The sequence below is a fragment of the Pinus tabuliformis genome, chromosome 1_2 (genome assembly GCF_031772625.1).
Source record: "Pinus tabuliformis cultivar Carrire ecotype Pingquan chromosome 1_2, CPIR1, whole genome shotgun sequence".
Lineage (NCBI taxonomy): Eukaryota > Viridiplantae > Streptophyta > Pinopsida > Pinales > Pinaceae > Pinus > Pinus tabuliformis.
Genome location: NC_142298.1, coordinates 1,156,287,563 through 1,156,301,542, shown reverse-complemented (window position 1 = coordinate 1,156,301,542; position 13,980 = coordinate 1,156,287,563).

The window sequence follows — 13,980 nt, the reverse complement described above, 5'->3', positions numbered from 1 at the left end:
GGAAGGCTAGGAGAAACAACACTTCCATCTTTATAGATGTGGGGGGTACACTTCCTTGTTTCCATAATTTTTCTTTCCACTATGTCACAAAGCCCTTTTACTCTTTCCAATTGTTGTGGTGTTGCTCTAAAGAAGGTGTTTCTCTTTGTATCCTCATAATGTGCTATCATTTCCTCCGTGAAAATTGACCATGTAACAAGCTGTTTACGAGAACAAAGCCCTTTGTACCATAAAAATTGATCTGCTTCTAAATATGAAGATGCAATACATACCTTTTGTAATAGTTGTACACCATGTAGATCAAAATATTGCTCCATCTGAAGTATCCAATTTACCGGATCCTTGCCATCAAACTTCCTCATCTTGCTTTTTCTTGATTTTAGGAGCTCGACCTTGAAACGACTGTAACTCTGTACTTTCAGATCTTTAAGTTTTGAAATTGAGATCTATAGTAGCCCTCTGTGTCCTCTTTCCAATGCCACCAGTCTGATCCAAATTGGATTCTCTAAGAAAGAGTTATGCACAATCTCCCAAGATGACCTGATTATAGACCTTTCCAGAAGAGTGAACTTGTATGAAGTGCCACGTGTCACTTTTTAGACCTTTGGATCTGAAAAATATATAAACACAAACTACATTCTGTCCTCTTTCTGTAACTTTTTACGAAATTTCAATCTGATGCTCAGAAAGGAAGTTATGACGATTTTCCCCAGGTCACCTGTTTTGAGTGTAATTCAGGAGTCTGCAAAAAGACCAACTTCCTGAGATCATATCTCCGAAAATATCGGGTGAAACGCTCTAAAATTTGGACCTAAGGTTCAGCGAGATTTCTTCTCAAATGGGTGTTTTTGGCGACTTCTGAAATGTCCCAGAAACAAAGTTATAGCGAAAATTCCACGATGACCTGTTTGGAGCAGCGAAACCCTAGAATCCAAAGCTCTGATACCAAATGTTATGAAACCAGCTCAAGAAAAGATAGAAAAGATAGATCAACGCCTTAGAATTCAGCCTCTTCAAGGGGGCAACCTCCTTTACATTACATAAATGAACAATTATTTGATGATACAAATGAAAATACCTCGTTTCTATATATAGGAGTCTAAGTGGTCCCAATACAATCAAAGCCTACATAATAATAATATTGTAGGGCACAACAATAACAATAGTGGGCTTCTATGTGGCACAATAGTAACAATATGGACACTACATGGGTACATCAATATAATAAGTGGGTTGTACTAATAACAATAAGGGGTTACACTAGTAGTATAGGGGCCTAACATAGTACTATACATCTAAGGTTTCAACAATATGCTTTTAGAATTATGTGACATGCTCAACCAGGATTTCTTGCAAACCCTAGATTTTATCATCAAAGCTAAACCATATCAATAATAATATCATCATGTCCTAGAATGTCAATCTCTACTAAGGTTTTGTTACAAACCCTATATTTCACATATTAAAACATTAAGTTAGCATACTCACATAAACATATCTACGATGCACTAGAATTTCACATCAATATCTAATAGGTAAGCCCAAGATCTATACATCAAACAATTTTTAACCAATATAGGGTTTCGAACAAACAAATGAATATACACATAGGATTTCATTCCTAGGATCTTACTATAGCTATTACAAGGGTTTTTTTATAAACTCTGATTCACCAAACCCTAAAAATCTAGGATTTCATTATATGACTTAGACATTAACATAAAACCCTAGAGGACTAAGGTTTTTATCATAACATTATCAAAACCCTAAAATTTAAAATAATAGGATTTCGTCATATTCTATAGACTTTATCAACAAACCCTAAGAAGACTAGGGTTTCATAATCAACATTGACATACCCTTAACATAAAGAGGTTAGGGTTTTACAATGAACCCTAAAGGTTAGGGTTTCACAATAATGATCAAATGGCAAGAGACAGTATAAGGGTAGATTCAATCTAATGTTTAATCACCCTAATATGAATCTTTATGATTTAAAACCCTAGACATAAAGATGTTAGTAATGTACAACAAACTTAAAATAAGAATGATCATACCTTTTGTAAAAAGAAAACCATGCAACGAATATTGTAGTTTATGACATAACTTAAGTTTTTCTTCAACAAACCTTGTTATTCTGAAGGACTTCCTATGAAACATAGCTTCCTCCATGATTCAAGTCTTTAATTTGAAGTTTCCTCCATAACCTTTATGTGTTCTGCAAGCTTTCCTAACCAAGGAAAATATAAAGAAAAAGGTTATTAGTATACAATACAAACAAATCTCGATGTGAGGAGGAAACTAAACATAAAAGAGGAAACAAAGAACGATCTACTTATATTTTGGTAAAATGGTGAAGGCTCCCTCTTAATCCAATCCTTTTGAGGGATACCTACAATATTTAAAATAATTCAAAAAGTTTTAAAAGATATATTATATCTATAAACTCTAGAAATCAAAACATATTACAAAACTTAAAATAATATACTAACAAGGATATGTAAGAGAAGACTTAATAGTATAAGTCCTTGACTTCAGATTCTTCAGTATTGTTCTTCTTAGGTGGATATTCATCAACAACATTTCCATGTTCTCTATATCTCTTCTTATTCCTTGGATTCTCAGTACATTGAATTTTATAGTGTCCTATTTTATGAAAATTGTAGCACTTAATATTTTATAGCTCAACCTTTTTCTTTGGCTCTTTGAACTTTTTGTATGTTCTCTTCTTCTTGTGATGAGCTGAGTAGGCATTAGATGTGTTTTATTCTTCATATTCCTTATTATTTTTTACTAATAAGATTTGGTCTTCCTCTTGATTGTATGCATTCCACATTAGTTCAAAGGTTGGAGTATGTTTCCAACTACTAATTCATTATTCAAAAGCACTCCAATATTTTGGTACCTAGTAGAGAAGCAATCACAAGTTCATTTTCTGGTACAAATTCATCTAGATCTTGGAGTACATCTCTTATTCTAGATATTCTTACAAAATATGATGAAATAGTATCATATGTTTTCATGTTTATTTCCCTTAGTTCATTCTTGAGGCTAGTTATTTGACCAATGTTCTTGATGGTGAATAAATTGAAGAGGGATTCATACATTTCTTGAGCAGAGTCTATATTGGATAAGTATGGGATTAGATTAGCCTTTACTCCATCTACTATTAGATTCATAGTGAAGATGTAAATTTTCCTGAAATTCGCCTTTCTTGAATTATCTATAGTTTTCTTAAATTTTCCTTGGACAAGATCCAAAACTTTATGCTTAGCAATAATAAGATCTATCCTCTTCTTCCATGCCTTGTAGTTGGAAGTTACTTCTAGCTTGTATTTTGTCTTCATTGTGGTTGACATAGTCTCTATAGATAGTAGGATTTTCTTCTTGTTTTCTCCTTTCCTTGATGGCCTTATTTTGTTTCTTCTTCCTTAAACTTTCTTTCAATTGATCTTCAAGCTACCTTTTTCCTTCCTTATTTACCTTAGCTCTGATACCATGTTAGAAAATTAAAAAGGCAAAAATATTCTCTTATATTGACAATTACTTTTGATATTCTTGTGGACTTTATTATCTTATTTTTATGTTATTATTTTATATTTGTTTCATAAAGAAACCATCAAAACAAAAACATGAAGATCAACGACACCAGATGTAGGCTCTCAATCAGGAATTAACCCCTTCTCTAGGGGAAAACCCAGTCAAACTCTTCCATTAACAAAATTGAGATATACTAAGACTTTAGACCTAACAAAAGACCTTAGTCCTCCACCAAGTCAGCCTTCAAATATGATTCAGTAAACTTGAGTAGTCTCTTCTTTTCCAACAGCTACAACCTAGCAAAAATCCAGAATTTCAGCCCAACTACTCTAGAATTTCAGCCCAACTACTCCAGAATTTCAGCCCAGCTATAGTACTGTGATTTTGGCCCTTCAAATAGCCCAAAAAATTCGCACGTGTGAGACAAAGAGATAGAAATTTGACTTTTTACACTTGAAAAATACTTCATTCTCTTTCTCTAGGGTTTCCTTCCTCTTCCTTGAATTTCGCACCCTTTTCTGCCTCTAGGTACTGCAAATTGAACTTTTGATTGATGTGCTTCAAATAAGTCGAGTTGCTACTCTTTTATAGTGTTTTTTGCCTCACTAATTAGATCGACTTGTCCAGGGTGAGTCTGACTTGGTGTAGGAGGCCTAAATGACCTATTTAACATAAAAATAATTTTTTTCTTTGGCAGATAAATCCCAAGTAGGGTATTTTACATATTGAAAATGACAAGGAATCTTGACATAAATCGCAAAAGCCTGTAATGGAGGACTTGACTGAAAAATCATTGACCCAATCATGAAACCCATGCTTTAATAAGGCAATTTCTTTTATAATAAAATTGCTTCTTCTTTCTTTTGACAAATACATCACATCATGGCTCAAATACAATTATGAAGACTAACACTAGTTACATTTTTCAACAAATTGCACTCAAAATAAGGCATGAGTGCGGGTATGAGGTCCCAACCGCATGCACAAGCTTGCTTCCATGTGATTATGACCTAAAATCCCCATTTCAGTGCCAACAACTCTGAGATCTGAACCACTTTTTCAGGCTAACCTCTAGACCACTGCCCAGAACTTCCTTTAACTTTCTAGAATCATAACTAATACGATAACAATTCCAAATATTCCAGCTTCAAGAAAGAACTTGACCTAGTATGCCTAATCCATAACAAACATTTCGTCAAACATATGGAAAACATGTAATCTATAGGTCAGAAATGCATATATAATCATAAATTTATAGTCTTCATCTTAGAACCATGACGAAGGCTCGAATCCCTCTCTAGATAACTGCAATAGCACTTGTTAGTCCATGAATTCATTAAAGAATCAATTAATTATCAAAACATGTCAAGAGCCATAGATAAATTACATCATATAACCAACATAGAAACCATGGAAAATCAACCATCATATCAAAATCATAACCAATGCAAGTATTCATAAATCATAATAGGAAAATAGTTCTTATTCACATATGAAAATTCCAACCAAGACAGGGACTTCCACGTACCACCCAACCATATATTAGGTTGATCGAAATATATCTTTCATCCAATCACCCCCGTACCATATTCCAAGCTTCAATGTCGGATCTCATGGAGTAAACCAAGACAAAACCAACTAGGAATTCCAGAGGCTAAATGACCTCAACCCTCAACCACAATGATTCCACCTCTACGGTCTAGAAATCACTAACATCAACTAGATCGGTCTCTACATAAGTTTTCTAGGGCTCCAGGAACTAGTAACTCAACCCACATCCTTCTAAGGCTCTAAAGCATTGTTCCAACTACAGCTCTAGGGACTGGTAACTCAACCCACCAAGGGCTCCAAAGTGTTTTTCTTAACGTATGACTCCAGGAACTAGTATCTCAACCCAAATTGTTCTAAGGCTTTCAGAGTGTTTGTTCCAACCCATAGCCATCGAGAGCCTGAGAACTATTCAGAAAAACAAGTGGAAAAACCCACAACACCATGGATATCCAAGAAATCTAACGGCAGGGCTGAAACCACTACCAATCCAGGAAAATTTCCATGCCAATGACAACACATAACAAAGGAATCACATGCATATACCATTCATCCAAAAATCAGCAAGGAAATCACACATGAAACCTGTTACCTGTAAATAAATCCATCCATAGTTGTTGACCAATTGTTTCCTTATGCTCTATGCTTTCATTTTCTTTCTTTCTTAAAATACAAGTAAGTTTTAAAGTTCTCCAAGCATTCTCTAAGTGTGCAATAGTATGAGAGAATGAGAGAGAGAGAGAATGAACTACAGCTCCACCACAAAAATTTCAAAAACTAAACTAGAAAAAAGTCGTGAACTGATTCTCTGAAGCCTTTTTATCGTTGATGCCTCTATTTTCTTCATTTTCCTTCATTTTCCTTCATTTTCCTTTACATGCAAATTTGTGTCTCTTCACCTTCCTTTTCTCCTATTTTCCTTTATTTTCATAAATAAATGCCAATTATTGCCTCTTTGTCTTTGCCAATGCCTTTACCAATTTCCATAGTCATTAATTAATCACAAATGATTCCCAATAAAGTGTTTTTCCCAACATTCAGCTTGGAATACATGTCCCATTACCTTGGTCTTATTTTATTTGCATGGAAAATCAACCAGGGGCTATTACATCAGGTATTTTCAACAACTCCTTGTTGCTTCACCACAGTGGTTGCAAATTAGGGTCAAGGTTCATGCAAAGTACAAAGTGTCTCATTTCAGTCTTGGGGAGAGAGATATAGTTAACTGTGAGGAGGCTATATTAGTCGCATTACTCCTAAAGGGATAAGAGTGCACTCTCCAACATCTTACTGGAAACATCCACCTATGTTATTAGGCCAACTCAATGGAAATACCATCATGTGTTATCATCGAACTAGCTCTATGTGATTCCACCACTCAGAAAGTTATCAACTAACATAGTCTCCAATGGGTTTATCAGCCTTGTAAGGCATAACCACTACTCAGTGATTATCAAACAACGATCCTTCTAGTTTCTTCAATTGGACTATCATCTAATCTTGCTCTATTATTATTAGCCAGCAAGCCTCATGGGTTTTTTAGTTGTGCTATCATCAAATCTATGCTCCATGATTATCAACCAACAAACCTCGTGGGCTAATCATCTATGTTATCATCATAACTTCTCTACTCCACTGAACTCCCTTCTTGTGTCAACACAATGCTTAGTGGATTACATATCCAATCCTGCAATCAAGGATTCCAATTATTAGTTAATATACATTCTTCCACAACCATTAACATTTCCCTGTCATCCACATGACACATCATAAGCATGAACAAATCATATCCCTATGACATTAAAATCATTAGTTAGGTAGGGATTTCCCTGCCCCATTGATTCAACACACAATCGGGACTCTCATTGGACAACTTGTTATGTTATCCCATATAGCCATTGAAATTTACATCAACTAAATTTACACCTTCATTCTTTCACACAAATGATTCTTGACAAGACCCTGTCAGACACAATGAAATTTATACATACATGTCTGATCCGAAGTTAATCAAGAACAAAACAAATTACATATATAACCATAAATACAGAAATGCAACAGAAATAACACTTCATTTCATTAATATCATAATATTGAAATATGCTTACAAATAGAATGGAAATAAATTACCTCGGGCGATGATAGCCTATCTCTGAGAAGAGATGTGGAGGCTACATGCCTCTGAACTGTGTTATGATGAGGCTCAAAGGCCTATTTATTATCGAGAAACAATGTAAAACCCTAAACATCCAAAAAGATAACCCTAGGAGATGAAGCGCCAAAATTGTGGGCCCCGTTTGGGTAAATTGGTGCATCAAATTCCCGGGGTCGTAACTTCTCCATACGATCTTTATTTGGCTATCATAATACCTCATTTTGAAGATCTCAAAGAAGAGGCCATAAAATTATAACTCAATTTGCGATGTTTTCACTAAAAACGTAGTTCAGGGCCTCAAAACGGCTCTGGAATTTCAGGACCCGAAAAATTGCCAAAAATAGTAACTTGTGCTACAATTAAGGAAACTAAAAATCTGAAAGAGGCAGTGTTGGTGGTCCAAGTGGAATAGGTAGGTGGCCGCCAATATCCACCTGAATCATTCCTCCCCCCTTAGGAAGTAGTTGTCCCCATTTCATTGAGTGCCTCCATGAGATGGGGAAACTTCTGTCAAACTTGGTCCCTAGTGAGCCACTTGCCTTAGTGAAGGAGTTGGCTAGCTTTGACAACTTGATATATTTGGATCTTTTGCTGACGAGTGTTCTTGATTTTTGTGTCCATGATTCGATCAGTTGTGGCCTATTCCATGCAGTCTAGGTTTAGCTCTGTTGGTGTGAGTTGTTCTGCAATGTCAGATGTGTCAAGTAATGGTGGAAAGTATGGCCAGAGGTGGTCTACATTGAACACTGGGTGAAAGCCAAGGAATGGTGGAATGATAAGCTCGAAGACATTGTCCCCTACAACCTTGGTAATGGTGTATGACCCATATCGGAGCGGGAAAATATTGCGGTGGGGTCTAGCGAGGCAATCCTTTTGCAAATCTAGCCAAACTTTGTCGCCCACCTAGAACTTGTCTGGCACCCAATGTTGATCATGGCGTTGCTTGTACTTAGCATTAGATCTATCCAATATACAATGGACATGTTGGCGGATGTGTTGAATGTGCTCAATGAATATGTTAGCCCTGTCTACTTCGAATCGGACATGAGCTGAATCTACCTAAGTAGATGGAAATAGTATGGCCACATCAATGGGACATAATGGATGAAATCCCGGCCCTACCTGAAAGGGGTTGTGGCCCGTTGAGTTGTGGAGAGATATATTGTAGTTGTGCTAAACATCGAGGAGGCTTTTATTCCATGTGCATGGAGGCTTCCAGTTGTACATGCGCAAAATGTGTATGATCAGCCTGTTTACAAATTTTGTTTGGCCATCAGTTTGAGGATGGAAATGCGTGGACTTAGTGAGTTTGTTATCCAGCATCAACCAGAGACTTGACCAAAACGCACTTAGGAATATGTTGTCCCAATCATAGATAATGGACTATGGGATCCCAAAGTATACCCACACTTGCTCAAATAAGAGCCTAGCAGTGGCCTCTGCTGTGATACTCTTCTTACAGGCCACCATAATGGCCATCTTAGAGAATCTGTCAATGACCACGAAAACGAAGTCATTATCATTCTTAGCAAAAGGAAGGCCCGACATGTAATCCATGGAGATGGATTCCCAAAGTCAATTAGAAGCAGACATAGCAGTATATAGGCCTTTCTTCTTGATGGCTGGTTTGGAAATGGCACAGGTAGTGCAGGATTTAATGTACCTCCCAACATCCTAATGAAGGATTGGAAAATAAAAATAATTCTACAGTATTGCCACTATTTTATCTACTCTGAAATGTCCTACGACCCAACTGCAGTGCGCCTCCCAAATAATCTTCGCATGCTCACTTGAAGAAACACAGATGTGTCCCAACTGGCACAAAAATGCATCCTGGAGGTGAAAATTTTGAACTTGCTTACCTTCCAAGAGAGTCTGGTATGTGCTGCTAAATTTTGGATCGCTCTCGTAAAGATGTGGCCACCCCGAAGTCTGGTGCCCATAAGATTTGAGCACATTGATCAACACCATGATTGGTTGTCGGCTAAGGTAGTCTACAACATTATCAATGCTGCCCTTCTTGTACTTAATTTTCAAATGGAATTGTTGCAGGTATGTGGACCATTTCTGATGGAAATCATTCTGCAACTTCCTTTGTGTATGTATGAACTACATGGGTTAGTGGTCTATGTGGATGAACATTTCCTTCCCCATAATGTAATTCTTCCATTGACATCAAACCTGCACAATGGAATACATTTCTTTGTCATAAGTGGGATATTTTCGGATTGTGTCTGAAAGTGTCTCACTAGGTAAGCCATTGGATGCCCCTACTAAGTAAGAACTGTGCCAATAGCAAGTCGGAGGCATCTGTCTCAATCTCACATGGTTGTTGTAGGTCTGGTAATGTGAGCATTAGTGAAGAGTAGAGGTGACGCTTCAACTTAGAGAATTCCTTATGTTGGGTTTCAGACCAAAAAAACTTTTCTTTCGCTCCTCCCTTGGTGACTTGACTTAAAGGCCAAGTGATATGAGAGAACCCCAACACGAACATATGATAGAAATTGGTAAGACAAAAAAAGTTGTAGAGCTCTGTTAAAGTGGTTGGGGTTGGCCAATCTCGAATGACTTATATCTTGGTTGGGTCCACATGCACACCCTACTCATTAATGATGTACCCCATATATTGAACATTCATTCCAAAAGTGCATTTCTCCAAATTGGAACATAGCTTGTGTTGTCGCAGGGTTTGAAGGACCTATCAAATATGGTGGAGGTTGACTTCCCAACTTTGGCTGAAGATCAAGATGTCATCTAAATAAACCACCACAAATGCATTGGTGAAGGGTCACAAGATGCCATCCATCAATCTCATGAAGGTTGTGGGGGCATTCGTCAACCTGAAAGGCATGACCAACCATTCGAAAAATCCCTCCTTGGATTTGAAGACAATATTCCACACATCGAAGGGTTCGATAGGCAACTGGTGATAACCAGACTTCAAGTCAATCTTATTGAAATATTTGGCCCCCTTGAGCTAGTCTAGAACATCATCAATCTATGGGATTGGGTGCCTATTCCAAACAGTGATCTTGTTCAAAGCTCGATAGTCAATACAGAGTCTCCAGGTCCCATCCTTCTTCAATACCAATACAATCGATCTCCCACAGGGTGATGAGCTTGGTCTAATGTGCCCTTTCTCCAACAACTCCTAAATCTACCTCTTGATCTCATCGTTCTCCATAATATAGCATCAATACATTGGTCCATTGGGTTAGATCAATCGAGTGTTTGACCTGACAGTGTAGAGGTACCCTTGTAGGTGAGGCAAAAATGTCCATGTACTCCTCCACGCCCTTGTCCATCTGCTACTGTTGTGTGGAGGAGCCCTGTCTATAATTCGTGACCACAAACTTCTTCTTGCCCTGAGGGAGAATCATAAGGAAAACAAATTTCCTAGTATGGGGAATGATCTTACTACATTTCTTTGCAGTGATCAAATAGATGACAGTAGGTGGGGCTACCTCTGGTATCATGTACAACTTATTGGTCAAAGTAGTAATCATAGAGCGAGGTCTAGACTCATATACAATATGTCACTTCCAGAAGTATGGTTGTCCTAAGAATACATCACAAACTTCTAGAGGAGCAACATCACACAATACCTCATTTGTTAAGAGATTGATGTTGTAATGAAGGCAACACTTTGGCTAACGCAGAGATATCGTCCTTGATGAAGCCACCCGATGGTGTATGGCTGCATATGTGTTGTCATTGGTAGGCCCAACCGCTTCACAACCTCTATTTAAATGAGGTTCTTTTGGCTCCCTTTTTCAACAATGAACTGCAGTGGAGAACCTTTCACCTACATCTGTGAGTGGAAGAGGCATCCCCCCTCCTCTTGATATTCAAGCTCATTCTTCTGGATCTTGGTGGTGGCCACAGTCGCATTGAGCTCTGTAGCGATGATCTTCTTCCATTTTTCATTCCCCTTGTCGCATTCTGCCTTAGATTCGGAACATGCGTCTGATTCAGAAGCCTTTAGCTTGGCCACTAGTGACTGCTTGGCCCGACACTCACTTGTGTTGTGAGTGGAGCTCTTATGGAACTCACACCATTTTCCCATGTCCTTCTTTATCTTCGTGGTGTTTTTATTTGCTTGTGGCTTTGGCGGGTTGTCCTAGGTCACCCCACCTTGGCTTTGGCCTTTGCTTTGTGGTTTGGGGGCACCTTTTCCTTTCTTCAGATTCGCAAATCCAAACTCTCGCTTCTTCTATTTAAAATTATGATCAATCTTGACAACGTATCGGTATTCCATGTCGAGCAAGAAGATGTCCAGGAACTCCATATCATCCTGGATGTACTTGTGTAGATAGCCACGGTACTTGAGTGCCAAATGCTACTCAGAATCCTTGATACCCAACTTCACATGGAGGGTATGGAAAATGTTTGTGAACTCTGACACATCTTGGTCCCTTCCCTGCCGTAGCGTGGTCCAATTTATGTATTTAACTTCATAACTCCTGACAGGGTAATATTGTTCCTTGATAGTGTCTCGAAAATAATCCCAAGTAGGTGCAGATGAAAACAATGAGGATTACATCTCATCCTTTTGTTCATGGTAGGTTTCCCACTAATCCTTGACGTGTGGGGCGGCTTTGAGAAGTGAAAAAATAATCTTTTCCCAATTGGAAAAGTCATGAATTGAAAAATATCATTCCAACAGATTCAACCATTTATTTATGGCGTGTGCATCTATATGTCCCTCAAATACAGGAATATCGAAGTTAACTAGTACCTTAAAAGGACTGGCACCTCTAGAGTGGCCACTGGATGACAATGCGTCACATGTGGGTAAATATCAAAGGATCTGGGAAAATTTATCCATCATCGCATTCCTCTACCACTCAAGGGCTTCCTCAAGAAATATTTTGAAAGGATCTCCTTCCCCCTTTTCTTCTTTTCTTCTGCTATAGGAGGCCATCGGGGTTTACGAGGATGGTATTGCAAAGGTTCAACCAAATTGAGCCCTAACTCCTTATACCCTGACTACATTGGGGACGTGCGAAGAAAAACAGAGAAAGAGCAGACTGCTTTGATACCACTAATCCAAACTTAAATGGGAACACAAAAAATTACACATATAACCATAAATATAGAAATGAAGCAGAAATAGCACTTCATTTCATTAATATCAAAATACTTAAATATGCTTACAAACAGAATGGAAATAGACTAGCTCGGGCGATGGTAGCTTATTTCTGAGAATAGATGTGGCAGCTACATGCCTCTGAACTATGTTACAATGAGGCTGAAAGGCCTATTTATTATTGAGAAACAATGGAAAACCCTAAACATCCAAAAATCTAACCCTAGGAGATGAAGTGCCAAAACGGTGGGCCCCGTTTGGGTAAATTGGTACATCAACTTCCCGAGGTCATAACATTGGCATAAGATCTCCATTTGGATATCATAAAACTTCATTTAAGGCCTCAAAATGGCTCTGAAAGTTCAAGACCCGAAAAAATGCCAAAAATAGTAAATTATGTTGCAATTAAGGAAACCGAAAAACTGAAAGAGATAGTGTTGGGGGTCTAAGTGGAATAGGCGGGTGGCCACCAATATCCACCTAGATCAATGTCAACATGATCATCAACATACCTTTGCATATGTAATTAAAGTCAAGGTCAAGAGAACCTCATTTTGAGCCATTTTCATGGCTACCATATCGTTGTCCATTATCCACATGGACCAAACTAACCTTCTTGATTGTCATACTATTTTCCACTTACTCATGGACATATTATACATTACATATGTTAATTAAAATTAAAGTTTAGAGAACTCCCTGCGTTATGCAAGCATGCATTGGTCACAGGAATTATTTTACCAGAAATCCTCCCTTTACCTTATGCACCTTATTGTTTGCTCCAACACCTTTGGCTACTGTTTTATATCACCATCGTTTGCACAGTAAAGTTTTTCATTCATATTTTATCATTTACACTTGCTTCCATATTCAAGAGAAACACTCCAAGGTATTCCAACGATGGCCTTTTCTGGCCCATATACCCATTTCTAACCTTTCTCATTTTGTTCATGTTATTTATTTACGCATAGGGCTTCCTTGGCTCTCGTACCAGAGCCCTATGGCTTTCCTTCCATGTACAACCAATTTTCCCAAGGCGCCCAAAGAATGAAGAACAAAAGGAAAAATCCAAAGGAAAAAAGGGAAACCATAAAAGAAATAAATTTATGACAACAATCATAAAATCACGTAACAAAATAACATGGCCATGCAAAATCCAATAATAAAAGGGACAATTCAAGCATAAATCAATCAAGGGACACAAAACATAAAATATTCAACAACATAACAACTCAATCCCCATGAGTTCTGGCATTTCTCAACCCTTCATGAGTAAGGCTCAACTTGAGCCCTTTCCATGATTTCATTCAATATCTTCTACTACAACCAACCACAGAAATTAAACTCAACCACTGCACAATTTATTTACAGCAAAATGGATATGCCATCCATATCTAACCATCAATCTTAACCATTGATGCCAGGTGATCATCGTGCCTGTTTTCCATGACTGTGTAGGTCCTAGGCACATTTTGAGCTACATCCTCCACTGTTTTTCCTTCTTGCACAGTATGTTGTCCTAGTTTATTCCTCTATATCTGGGGTAAGTCTCTTATGCAAATGGATCTCCCTGCATTTCCATCATATTATGGTCTTCTTCCAGGACCCATCGCCTTCATTACTCTGTCCAAAGAGGCCTTCATAAGTT